Below are 13,269 nucleotides of genomic sequence, written 5' to 3'. Positions count from 1 at the left end.
CCCAAACAAGAGAGATGAAAATTAGGTTTTGGGGTTCACCAACGCTGCACTCAATGATGTTTCTGGTTTTCCTCATATTCTCTCCGATGCTTCTTCTTCAATCACCAAGGTGGGTTGTTATTTATATCTGATTGGTCCGTCCCAAAATGGTAGTACATTACTATTACATTGCAGTGTTTTGTACTATCCACCCCATCATCGGGGGAAACAAAAGAAAGTATGTGATAGTACTTAATTTTTGGTTTTGGTTGGACTGTGTCAAAGTACTCCATCGTACTGCGTACTGTTTCCAAGGTCCAAAGTGGGGGACCATCTTTGTGTTTGCTGTTCAATTATTTGAAGGTTTCTGCTCATTTAATTTGACAAAACGGGGAAGCAGGTATGAGAATGACTTAGATTTCCTCTGACATTTTTTTTCTTTTTTGACCGATATAACTATTGTACTAATATCCTCTTATATTGTGTTTCAAACTTGGCTGAGTTACTCGGCCTCGGCCAGTATGTCCGAATCTCGCGGAAGGTAGGGAGGTGTACTACTCGGCCTCTCTAAAATGTGGAGTACTAATCTCCTTTTTATTACTCCCTCTCTCTGTTTCAACCAGTTACAGGCACTCTCCCTCTCTCAAAAGAAAGTACGTGATGGTACTTAATCTTTGTTTTTCTTATTTTTTAGGGGGAAAGGTTTCTATACTTCCAGCATAGAAGATCTATGCTTTCCCTACCATCCAGCTGTCCAATTTTGATCAAGTGAACCACTCATCGTTTGATCTTAGATATGATGTCTCATAGTATTTTATTTTTAATTTTTTAATAAAAATTATATGAATATTAAATATGGTTAGTGGTATCTTCTCATTGGGGCGTATGTATAAAAAATGTTAAAAATAAATTTTTGATAAAATGTAATGATCAAAATACTTCTTGAAATTTTCAGTGGTATTTTGGTCATTTTATTTTATTGAAAATATTTTTTGAAAAGTGCAAGTAAAAATAGAGGTTTGGAAGTCCAAAATTTGGTGTGAAAATAATTCATATAAAAAAATTAAAAATAAAATAGTGTAGAAAAATACATAAGTTTTATGTTGTAAGAAAAGCATATAAAGCTTGCCTTTGTTCGAGGGACCACGTGAAAGTATTCGTACTTTCCAATATTCAAAGTGGGGGCCCTTGTAGTTATAGTATTGGTTAGGATGCTCCTTTCCTGTCTAAAAATGCACCACCCGCTAGCCTTTTCTCCCAACCGTTGTGGACGTGTGAGCATCATCGACCATTTCTTGAGTAAAATGTTCATATTGAAGTGCTCCGAAACCAATTAATACTCAATTGAGAGAGGTAGTTATGATGCTTCTTTCTTATCTAAAAAATGCATGACCCGCTACCCTTCTCTCCCAACCGTTGTGGACGTGTGAGCATCGTCCATCATTTCTTGAGTAAAATGGCCTCCTTTTCAATAGGAAAATTGTTTATTATATGTCCTTAAATATTAAGTTTTAACATCCATCTAAAAAATAGATTTATTAATAGGGCCCCATTTCTACATATGAGGGCTTGGCCACATAGAAGCCGGGTCTTTTTTAAAATGAAAATGATAAATTAGAGATGAGTGAGTATACTGTGCTTTTTTTTTGGGAGCATACTATATATTTACTAGAACAACGCGAGCCTGAGAGAAATTTTTTTTTTATTTTGAACTTTTGGGATCTATCTAATCAAAACTAGATGATTATTTTCAATGAAGAGAATTTAGATTTTGAGTTCTTAAACATCTAGACCATTTCCTCAAAAATTGGATGGTTACCACTGCAATCTTGGGATGCCATTTATTATAGGCACAGAGAAAGTGAGAGCTTTTTTTTTTTTTAAGGCTGATTGCCTAGTTTTAGAGATTACATCCCCAAAATTTGGGATCTAAAAAGATATTGAAACATATACAATAAGACGATTTACCTTTGTAAAAGGAGGTCACATCCACTTATGGCTATTAGTTTTGAAATTGGAAGGCTGATAATGCATCATTGATTAGGCTCAAAACTCAGAAAAATCTTTTGAACTATGTGACATACTTTAAGCTGTCTGATTTGACATTTAATAGTTAGGATTAGTTGTGACCTCCTTATTCAAAAGATAGTTGGTCTCGTAGCATACAATCCCAAAATATATTTCTCTAGGTGCCATTTGGATACCTGGAAATATATTGTCTGTGAAATATATTATTGACGTAATACATTATTGCGTAATACATTACCTGCAAATGGATTGTTACTGTTTGGGTAGTATTAAAATGCAACATGAGAAATACATTGGTAGTGTTTGGCAATGTCTGGAAGAAATATGGGAAATGCATTACCAATATTTTACCAGCACTTGCCTATAAACTATTATTTCTTTCTTTTTTTGTCACAAAATTCCATTGAAATGCGGAATTAAAGTCATCATCACACCATTTCAAAAAGATTTTCTAATAATAACATCATCACCATTCCAAATTTTTTTTTTAATAATAACTTGTACCATTCTAAAGTCATGATGACACCATTTTCTACTTATTTTGCATTCTTTTGAGACTTACATGGAATCACATGCCTTATAATATGATCAGACTTTGGTTTCAACATGACACGAAATTGAAAATCTTTATAGTAAAAATTAAAAAATAGGAAGAAATTTGATTAGTAAACTAGAATGTGTGGTAATTGCAGTAAAAAATTTTGGGGCATTGGAGGAGACTAAAGATGTATCTTATTTCAATTGAGCTTTTACTAATCTATTATGAGAATTATGTTATGTGAAGTTTTTTATTATGATTGTGTAGAGCTTACCAGGACTCTCCTCCTTCTCTCTTCAGGTTAGCAGCTAAAAGAAAAAAGTCCAGCTAAAAGAAAGGGGGTTAAAGAGAGGGAGCCAGGCTTAGAGAAGGAGGGAGCACATATGCAAACCAAACATTTACCAAAAATATTTTTTTAAGTTGGGTATAGGGCAGAGAATCAAAGATGCATAATAGACTTTTCGCCCATCACCACGTTCAATGGTTTCGTGATTTTTGAAGAAATCTCGGATAATCTTGAGTAATCTCTTTCCATTTCTTTACTATACCCAAAGTAATGGTTTTCATGTTTTTTACGCTTAATCTCTTTTCATTTCCTTATTATTAAAGTGTGCCCAAACAGTATAAATGTCACATTTCCTTATAATCTATTGTCATGTAATAAATTTCTAGGTACCCAAATCTGTAAGGTTTTGCCCAAACGAGTAGGAAATCTGATTGGGATTAGAGATTAGAGTATCATGTTTTGTATTACTAGAAGAAAATGTATATTATGCCCCTATAGAAGCATACTATGCACTTGCTTCCTTAGACATAAGACTAACTTGGAAAGATTTTCTTGATCCGAAACTTCTAGAACCACCTAGAAAAACTTGATAATTATATTCAAAAGGAAAAAGTTGAATTTTGAGTTTTGTAACACTTAAATTTCACCCTTCAAAAATTGGATAATTTATATTAAATTTTGAAGCATTATTTCTTTAAAGTCTTTGGATAATACAATTTAGAAATTCTTTTATTGAGTATAGCATATGGGTTGAATAGTCATCCCCAAAATTTTGGGTTCTAGAAATCTTCCTAAATTGGATTTTGCCTGAGGGAATAAATGAACAGTATGCTCCCTCGAGAGCTTGGAATCATTTTGATTTAAATAATATTGATGGGAAATATTGGTAATCCAGTTCAAGGAATCTTTCACGGTCATGCCGACCATCATCGGCACATGGTCTGATGCCAAAAGCACATAGGAATTTGTTTAACGGTGAGGTTTGTATAAGTCGTGAATTTTATGTTGTCCAAGTAAAGCGCACCTCTAAATTTTGTCAAAACACTTAGTTTTGGTGTCAAAGACCTTGCAATGACTTAAAATCTATGTTTAAGCCTAATTATAAAATTTAAAATTTAAAAAACGGTACAGATTGAGCAAATATATAAACACTTAAAAACATTGAAAGTAGACTGTCTAGATAACGTGTTGTCAAATATATTATTTTTAGGACTTGAAATTTTTTTTTAACTGCCTTAATAACCCTACATCTTGAGATCAAGATGATTAATTCGAAGATTTTCCACCTTCGGATTACACTTGTATTGGATGTTTTAGGTGCACCTTGCTTCTATATTATAGGTTGGAACTTTATATAAATTTCTTACTCCTCTACATGTAAGAAAAAACTTAAAATGTTAAAAAAAAAAAAGAAAGCTCCAAATAAAACCCCTTCCAAAGATAAAACTCTGGACCTGTTGGGAGACATCAACTTCCAAGAAATTAAAGCCTCAACATCATTTCCCCTTCTCTAAAAATTTTCACAAGATGAAAAAAATGTGGAAAACATCCTCCCCCAGTATATATTTGTTGCAAATGACAGTGTTAGGTGGTCAAGCCAAATGATATTGTGGCACCTACTCATGATATAGAAAACATTCATTACATAACGGTCATACTTACATTCATATTTTTGGAGTTTAAAATTTTATAGTTACATATAAAAATAGATTTTGAGATAATCCTAAAAATGATTTTATCAAAATTACATGTTATGCTAAAATTTTGAGGTGCGCCTTAATTGGATTGTTGAAGGTTGCAACCTTATAGAAACCACACACTCCCTATATATATATATATATATATATATATATATATATATATATATATATATATATATATATATATATATATATATATATATATATATATATATGGAACAAGTTTATATAAGGTTGCGATCTTAAAATGTTGAACTACGAATGCACCTCAAAAATCCATCGGAAAAGGTTATTTTAATGTTGGAAGACCCTGTGATTGATCATCACGACATCGAGATGTATGACTATGAAAAATTAAAAAATTTTGAATCTCAGAAATATTGCATCTTACAATATATTATCTAAACCATCCATTTTCAATATTTTTATATGGTTATTGATCTACTTGATTTTTACCATTTTTGAAATATAAAATTTTATAATTAGATATAAAAATAGATTTTGAGATAATCCTAAGAACATTTTACATTAAACTTATATATTATGATAAACTTTGAAGGTGAACCTTAGTTGGGTTGGATCGTTTAAGGTTGCTACCTTATGGAAACCACACCACACCACACACACACACACACACACACACACACACACACACACACACACACACACACACACACACACACACACACACACACACACACATATATATATATATATATATATATATATATATATATATATAGGAAAAAGATTTGGTGAGCCAGCTCGCCTATAGAAAACCAGTGAGCCGAACGGCTCAGATCAATTCGTGAGCAATGGACGGTTGTTGGAGAGTTTCGTTTTCAAAATTTGAAAACTCTTTTGTCAGAGCATCTTGACAATGCCAAAGAGGACATTCTCTCTCTCTATTGCGAACTCTCTCCCCCCCACTCTCTCTCTACTGTGAGCATCAACAACCCAAAAAGCTATGAAACCTCTCTCTCTCTCTACTGCGAATCCCTCTCTCTCCCTATCTCTACTGTGAGCATCAACAATCCAACAAGCTTCGAAACCTCTCTCTCTCTCTCTCTCTCTCTCTCTCTACTGCGAGCATCCACAACCTAATAAGCACTGCGAAAGCCATATCTCTCTCATCTCACCCTTTCTCCATCATGCTCTCTCATCTCAATGGAACTCCTCTGTCGAAACCCCTCTCTCTCATCTCAGTAAAACTCCTCTGTTGAAACCCCTATCTCTCAACTTAGTAAAACCCCTATCTCTCAACGTAGTAAAATTCCTTCACGCTGAAGAGGCTCTCTCCCTCTATTGCGAAACCTATCTCTCTCTCTCTCTCTCTAGGGCTCAACGAGATAACTCTCTCTCTCTCTCTCTCTCTCATTTGGGTAACAAGACAACGAAAGCAGGGCACCTTTCTCTCTCTCCACAGAGCACAACGAAGGTATGGATTAACGCCAAATTGGTTTCATTTTATGACTTCACAGATTAGGGCTTTTTGTTCATTGCGTCTAGGGCTTTCAATTTAGGGTTTTTTTTTTGACTTCACGTAATAGCTTTGTATCAGTGGGCACTTAGAAACATGAACAATGATCGGCTAGAAATATTGTGGATACTTTCGTAACACCAGAATATGGAATTGATGTTGCTCTGCCCCTTCCCTATCCCATCCCTAACCTCCCTCCACCCCCTTCCAGTACCCCCTGCCTCCAACTTTCTATGTATGCGCTTGTGTGGATAAAATGTGGGATTTTTTTTCTACAATTTTGTATGCATCCTATTGCCAATACAATGACCATTTGCTTATTAGTTTATTAAAGTATTCAAAATTTGTTAATGAATAGGGTGTGGCAAGTAGAAGTTGGAATTAGGATTGGAAATCTCATTTTGAAATCTGAAATGAAAAAGTTTTGAGTACTAGTTAATTGAAAATACTTTGTTTGGTTAATCTATCTGGAATTCTAGGGATTTTGGAAACTGTGTTTAGAATTTTACCAACTTCGAGGTCTGTAAATTGCTGATATTACTATTCGATGAAGTTTGTTAATGAAATTGATATTTGTTAAGAGCACGTATCTCAGTCAGAGGACCAACTTGGGAGGACTTCGTTCAATCTAAAATTTTAGGAACCGCATTACCAGATGATTATTAAAAAATAAAATAATTGAAAATTGAGTATTCTAACACTTCTCATCATCTAAAAATTGGATAGTCTCTATTCAATCTTGATGCATTATTTTTTTATGTACATGGAGCATACAATTAGGAATTTTTTTTGTTGAGCTTAATCTATGGGTTGAAGATGTTAAATCCTCAAAATTTTTGGGGTCCTAAAATTAATTTTAGGTGAGGTTTTTCCCCGATAGAGTAAATACACATTACCCGATGGAATAGAAGGCGCTGAAGGAAATATATTTTGGCATGTGTTAAAGGAAAAAGTCTATCTTTTTCCATGCCAAAAATATATTTCCATGTGTTAAAGGAATTGATATTGCTCTGTGAAGTCATAATTTGGAATTTTTTTTTTTTTTTAATACTCGAATGACATCCATTAATGTTGCTCTGTTAAGTGATTGTTTTATGTTCATTAGGTTTGTTTCCTTTCAATTATCAAAAATATTGGTTTGTCAATGGTTCAAACAGGGTAGGATGTTGCTTTGTGAAGTAGTAATTTGGAATTTTTTTTTTTTAATACTCGAATGGCATCCATTAATGTTGCTTTGTTAAGTGATTGCTTTTTATTCATTACGTTTGTTTTCTTTCAATCATCAAGAATATTGGTTTGTTAATGGTTCAAATATGGTGGAATTGATGTTGCTCTATGGAGTGTTCTGGGCCTCCTCATACAGGTGGTGATGGTTGTTGTTGCTGTTGTGGTTATTGTTGAAATTATTATTGACATATTTGCAATAAATGTTATGATGTGCTTGAAATATGTACTTATTTAGTCCTTCATAGTGTGGTACTGATGCGATTATTGTAGGCCCTAACAATGTTATTTGATTCTACAAGTAATCGTGGATATACAACTCGACGATGCCCAAAGTGCAGTATAGATTGTGCTAAGAAAGCATCCACAAGGCAAAATAACCCGAACAGGATGTATTATAAATGTCACATATGTGGGTTCTTCCAATGGTGTGATGAATATAACACCGTTGTGGAAAATATCAATTTAATACATCACAATACACGACAATGGAATCCAATGTAAGAATCAGAAGAACATGTCAAGCTCAATCAAGAAACAAGTGTTGGCAATGATACGATACTCGTTGCCATAGGGCGCATGCATCAATTCTTACTCGGTGCTTTTGGGCGTTTGCAACAATTTTTGTATTCTTGTGTATAATAAATGTGTGTTTGCTTGCACTCATCTTTTTTAATTTTATAGTCCTGATTAGAAACATGTGATACTTTTTGACTTGGAATTGCTTTTTTACTAAGGGTTGCCTTTTTACTAATGTAATTATTTCCATCATGGAATTTTTTATTCTCTTTTTATGGAAAATATTGTAGTTGAAAGTAACAAAATTGTTCTTTTGGTAATGTAAACATATATTATTTTCCATGCAATTCCAATTCAAGGATATTATCTCAAGGACATTATGTATTGATTTTTTATTGTGTGTTGATAGCGAGTGACAGTTCAAGCATCTATAATTTATTTAAATGGGTGGGTTGATCATTTGAACTATGGCCAGTGCGATTTTGCCATTTATTGAGGGCTATAAAAAAAATGTGCTATAAAAGCTGAAATTCAGCCATGTGAAAGTATGCCATTCTTTCTTACAGTTGCATGTGAGCCCTTGTGTTTTCAGTCATTGCTCTTCAAATTGTGTAGCAAATTTTCTATGTAGTCTTATATACTTCAGCCTTCATTCAAACGTTTCTATTCTTATAGTAAAACAAAGATTTCTATTTCATTATAGTGGTCAGGTATCACATAACTTTTATGTATATATATGTAATTTGTTTCTAGTGTTGGTTTGTAGTGATTTCCAATGGGAACTGCTGCCATATTTTTGGTTTTTCAAGCCATATATCATACAAAACCTGTTACAAATTCCAAACCCAATTGGGCACTGCTGCCATATTTTTGGTTTTTCGAGCCATATATCATACAAAACCTGTCATAAATTCCAAACCCCATCAGGCACTATCCCAAGATAACGAGACAGCCCCAAGATAACAAAAATCAATACAAACAATGAACACACCACAAACCAATTTCGCACTGCCAATTAAAACAAACCACTTTCACACTGCCAAAGTTCGAAGACAACCATAAACAGTAAAAGATACATGGTCCCATAAGAGAAAAACATATCAAATGGCTCCAAAAGGATCACCCTCCAAAAGGCGTAGTATTAAGTTTACAAATTTAAGTTTACAAATAATTAAAATATTCACCTCACTACATTCTAACCTATTCTACCACCACCATCTATTGTGGATGGACATGCAAGTAATAACCATGAAACATGGTAAATTCATCGGAGGTAGTGCATACATTGTTTTCTGTCTTGGAAACATCAAGTGAAATGTGAAGTCCTTCATCAATCGATGTCTGCAACTGTATGACCACCAATAAGTAATACAAGCACGGATAGAAGTACCATAATGCTTAAATAAGGTAAATTTATGAATAAACTACACGATAAAAAATATTATTTACCTGCCAACTTTTGATACAAAAGTACAGCACCCGTTGCATCCACATAAGCATAAGAAATATTTTTTACCTACATGGTCAACAACCACACAAGCATTAGAATTTCAATGCAAACAAATTTCTTACAATGCAAATTCAACACAAAAAATACTATTTTACTAAATATAATGCAAATCTTTAAAAATTCTTACCATTGCTCAACATGTTCTACATTCTCACATGACCCATCCATGCATCTTATAATTACATTTAACCTAAACAAAGAAAACCCATTTCAAATATTTATATTTAAAGAATTCATATTAAAATCACATAGAGTATGAGAACTAGAGCAATAATTCATCCATACTTTGAACGTGCGAGAGATGGACAATTCCTTTTGTTATTTCCACTCCTTTTGCAAACTGCGCACTTTTGGGTAACTTCCTTCACTCTCGCTTTCGCTTTCTCTGCCTCTATCTCAGCCCGAGATACATATCTATCATTGGTAGGTCTCCCCTTTGTTCGTGCCCGAGGGGGCTCAAGGATGTTATAGCATGTATATCCCTCAACCTCAGCTCCATTGCTACTGCCGGCAATCACATTCTCATTATGACTGCTGCAAGGGGTCTGAAAAGCACCATCTGGTAATACCACAGCTCCAATCGTGGCCTTAACCATTGCAAGTGTACTTGATATTTCAAACATTATAAATGCATGGAGTTCTACACTTTTTTGAAGCATGCTTTGTTAGTTCTCTAGTGGCTTGACAAACCTCATTAAAACGAATGGAACGGGGTAGATCAGAGGTACCTTGAATTTGTTTCCCATTGGCATCAAGTACAACACCTTTCATCACATCTTTTGTCCACCTTTTCATTATGTAATGCGATGGGATTTCAAAAATATTATTCACTATCAAGACCCTAATCCCATGCTTACAAATAATGCCTAGCCTCTCATACATGTGGCAAGTACAAACAAAAGTTTGGTCGTGACGACTGAACTCTACATTGCAGGCCCTTGTTCCACTTTCACGTTTTGATACTTTAAATATTGCAACTGTGCCATTGTCTTCAATAATTTCACTTATGTAATTGACGCCTTCTGCAACTTCTTTTCCAAACATTTTCATAACTTTGTGTGTATATATCTTCGAAGTGTGAGTCTCGATGTCACACGTGGTCCTTAGAAAACGCTTAGATGCCATGTTCTTTAAGTCATTTTCTCTCATCTTAAAAAGTTTTTAATCATACATTTTTATAGTAGTTTCCAATAATGTGCGCAAGCTTGTTTTGGAAGTCACATACATTTTGAAGTGCTTATTTATTTCTTCACTTCTCTGAGTCGATGACATACCTGCTGTGAATGTATCTGCCATGTATGCATCAAGCCATTACTGTCGACATCTGTACAATCTATTGAGCCATTCAATCTGTTGAAAATCATATTTCTCAGTAAGCAATTTCCGTTCTGACTCAAAGTCTTCCTCAGTTTGGCTCATTATACAGTTTCTGAATATTTCTAGGACAGATGGACTCCTTTGCAAGATATGGCACAATTTTTCTTTGACCTTTGAAAGTATGTGCCACTGACAATAATGATGTCTGCTTTTATTCATAACTTGTCTTACTGCAGTGGCAATTGTAGGATCCTGATTGGTGATAATTACTCAAGGTTGACGTCCACCCATTGCCTCTAGCAAGTTTTCAAATACCCATACAAAAGATTCTACTTTTTCATCAAATATAAGGGCACACCCAAAAAATGTTGTGCTAAGGTAGTGATTCACACCAAATATGGGAGCAAAGGGCATGCCAAAATATTTGTTTTATATGTGGTATCAAATGTGACCACATCTGAGAAGTGATGGTAGAACACCATTGACATGACATCTAGCCATAGTAGGCTGACAATGTGATCTTCTTCATCTAATTTCACTTTATAGAAAAAAGATGGATTTGATCTCTTCATATCGATTTAACCATTCCATCGCACGATTGCCATCTTCCACTTTGAATTTTCTTCTCTTGATTCCTAATTGGTTTTTGATGCCTTTTTGTAAGTAAGGGAGATTATCAATTCCTCCAGCTTGCTCTAGAAAGATATCATAGATATTCTAAGATTTTATCAAAGCAGAGCTCATGGAGTTTATCATTGTCTTTGTCGCATCCGATATTGTTCGGTGTGATCGGATGAGTCGAGCTTTATGTGGAGATACAAGTAAGTGATTGTGATCCTTAACAAACTTTGTGACAACCCACTCATTGTTGGCATTTATGCTTATGCATATTTTCGCATCACATCCACACCTTATCTCAAGGAAAGGTTTTTTAGGTTGCACTTGTTTCACCCTACGTAATCCTTATTTAGAACATTTATATTCCCTATCAATTCTCTTTCCGTCTTTATTCGTGTGAGTACTTCCCTTTCTGACACCAAACCCTTCCACCAATGCAAAAGCCTTGTAAAATTCATATGCATCATTTTCATCATTGAATTTCATTCCTACATGGGGTTCCTCTATTTCAGACCCCTTCGACGACAACGCATGTTCCCCATTTTCAGGAATTGTGAACTTATTGGGGGGCGGGATTGCAAGCAAGGGTTCTTGCTCCATGGACGCTACAATATCTCCCATGTTGTCATTCTCTGATCATGTGGGAGATGCCACCCTTTTTGCAATGGTGAGGTCAATCTCAGGTGCCAAAGTTACCCTACACAAATCACGAAATCTTTGTCAATTAACGACTTCAGCACTCCACATATTTTTTTAAAAATGATTTTACAATTTCCATTTCTAGTCTCTTGGTCGTTAAGTTTAGTTGGTTATGAAGCCTTATTCATTGGAGTGTAACTAAGGCTTTTTCCTTTAACACATGGAAATATATTTTTGGCGTGGATTTAACACATGCCAAAATATATTTCCTTCAGCACCTTCTATTCCATCGGGTAATGTGTCTTTACTCCATCGGGGAAAAACGTCACCTAAAATTAATTTTAAGGCCCCAAAAATTTTGAGGATTTAACATCTTCAACCCAAAGATTAAGCTCAACAATAAAAATTCCTAATTGTATGCTCCATGCACATAAAAAAATAAACTATCAAGATTGAATAGAGACTATCCAATTTTTAGATGATGAAAAGTGTTAGAATACTCAAATTTCAATTATTTTAGTTTTTAATAATCATCTAGTAGTCCGGTTCCTAAAATTTTAGATTGAAAGAAGTTCTCCTAAGTAGGTCTTCTGACAAAGATATATGCTCTTAACAAATATCAATCTCATTAATACACTTCATTGAATAGTAATATCAGTCAATTTACATACCTCAAAGTTGGTAAAATTCTAAACACAGTATCCAAAATCCCTAGAATTCCAGATAGATTAACCAAACAAAGTATTTTCAATTACCTAGTACTCAAAACTTTTTCATTTCAGATTTCAAAATGAGATTTCCAGCCCTAATTCCAGCTTCTACTTGCCAAACCCTATTCATTAACAAATTTTGAATACTTTAATAAACTAATAAGCAAATGGTCATTGTGTTGGCAATCGGATGCATACAAAATTGTAGAAAAAAACTCCCACATGTTATCCACACAAGCACATACATAGAAGTTTAGAGGGAGGGGGCACGGGAAGTGGGTGGAGGGAGGTTAGGGATGGGAAAGGGAAGGGATAGAGCAACATCAATTCCATATTATGGTGGTATGAAAGTATCCACAATATTCCTAGCTGATCATTGTTTATGTTTCTAAGTACCCACTGATACAAAGCTATTCTGTGAAGTCAAAAAAAAAAACCCTAAATTGAAAGCCCTAGAAGCAATGAAGAAAAATCCTTAATATGTGAAGTCATAAAATGAAACCAAATTGGCGTTAATCCATACCTTCGTTGTGCTCTGTGGAGAGAGAGAGAGGTGCCCTTCTTTCGTTGTCTTATTAACCAAATGAGAGAGAGTGAGAGCCTTGTCTTGTTGAGCTCTGGAGAGAGAGAGAGAGATAGATAGGTTTCGCAATAGAGGGAGAGAGCTTCTTTAGCGTGAAGGAGTTTTATTGAGTTGAGAGAGAGAGGGGTTTCGGCAGAG

Source organism: Amborella trichopoda, chromosome 2 (genome assembly GCF_054954075.1).
Source record: "Amborella trichopoda isolate Santa Cruz 75 chromosome 2, AtrichopodaSantaCruz75HAP2 v2.0, whole genome shotgun sequence".
Lineage (NCBI taxonomy): Eukaryota > Viridiplantae > Streptophyta > Magnoliopsida > Amborellales > Amborellaceae > Amborella > Amborella trichopoda.
This window is presented reverse-complemented; position numbering follows the sequence as displayed.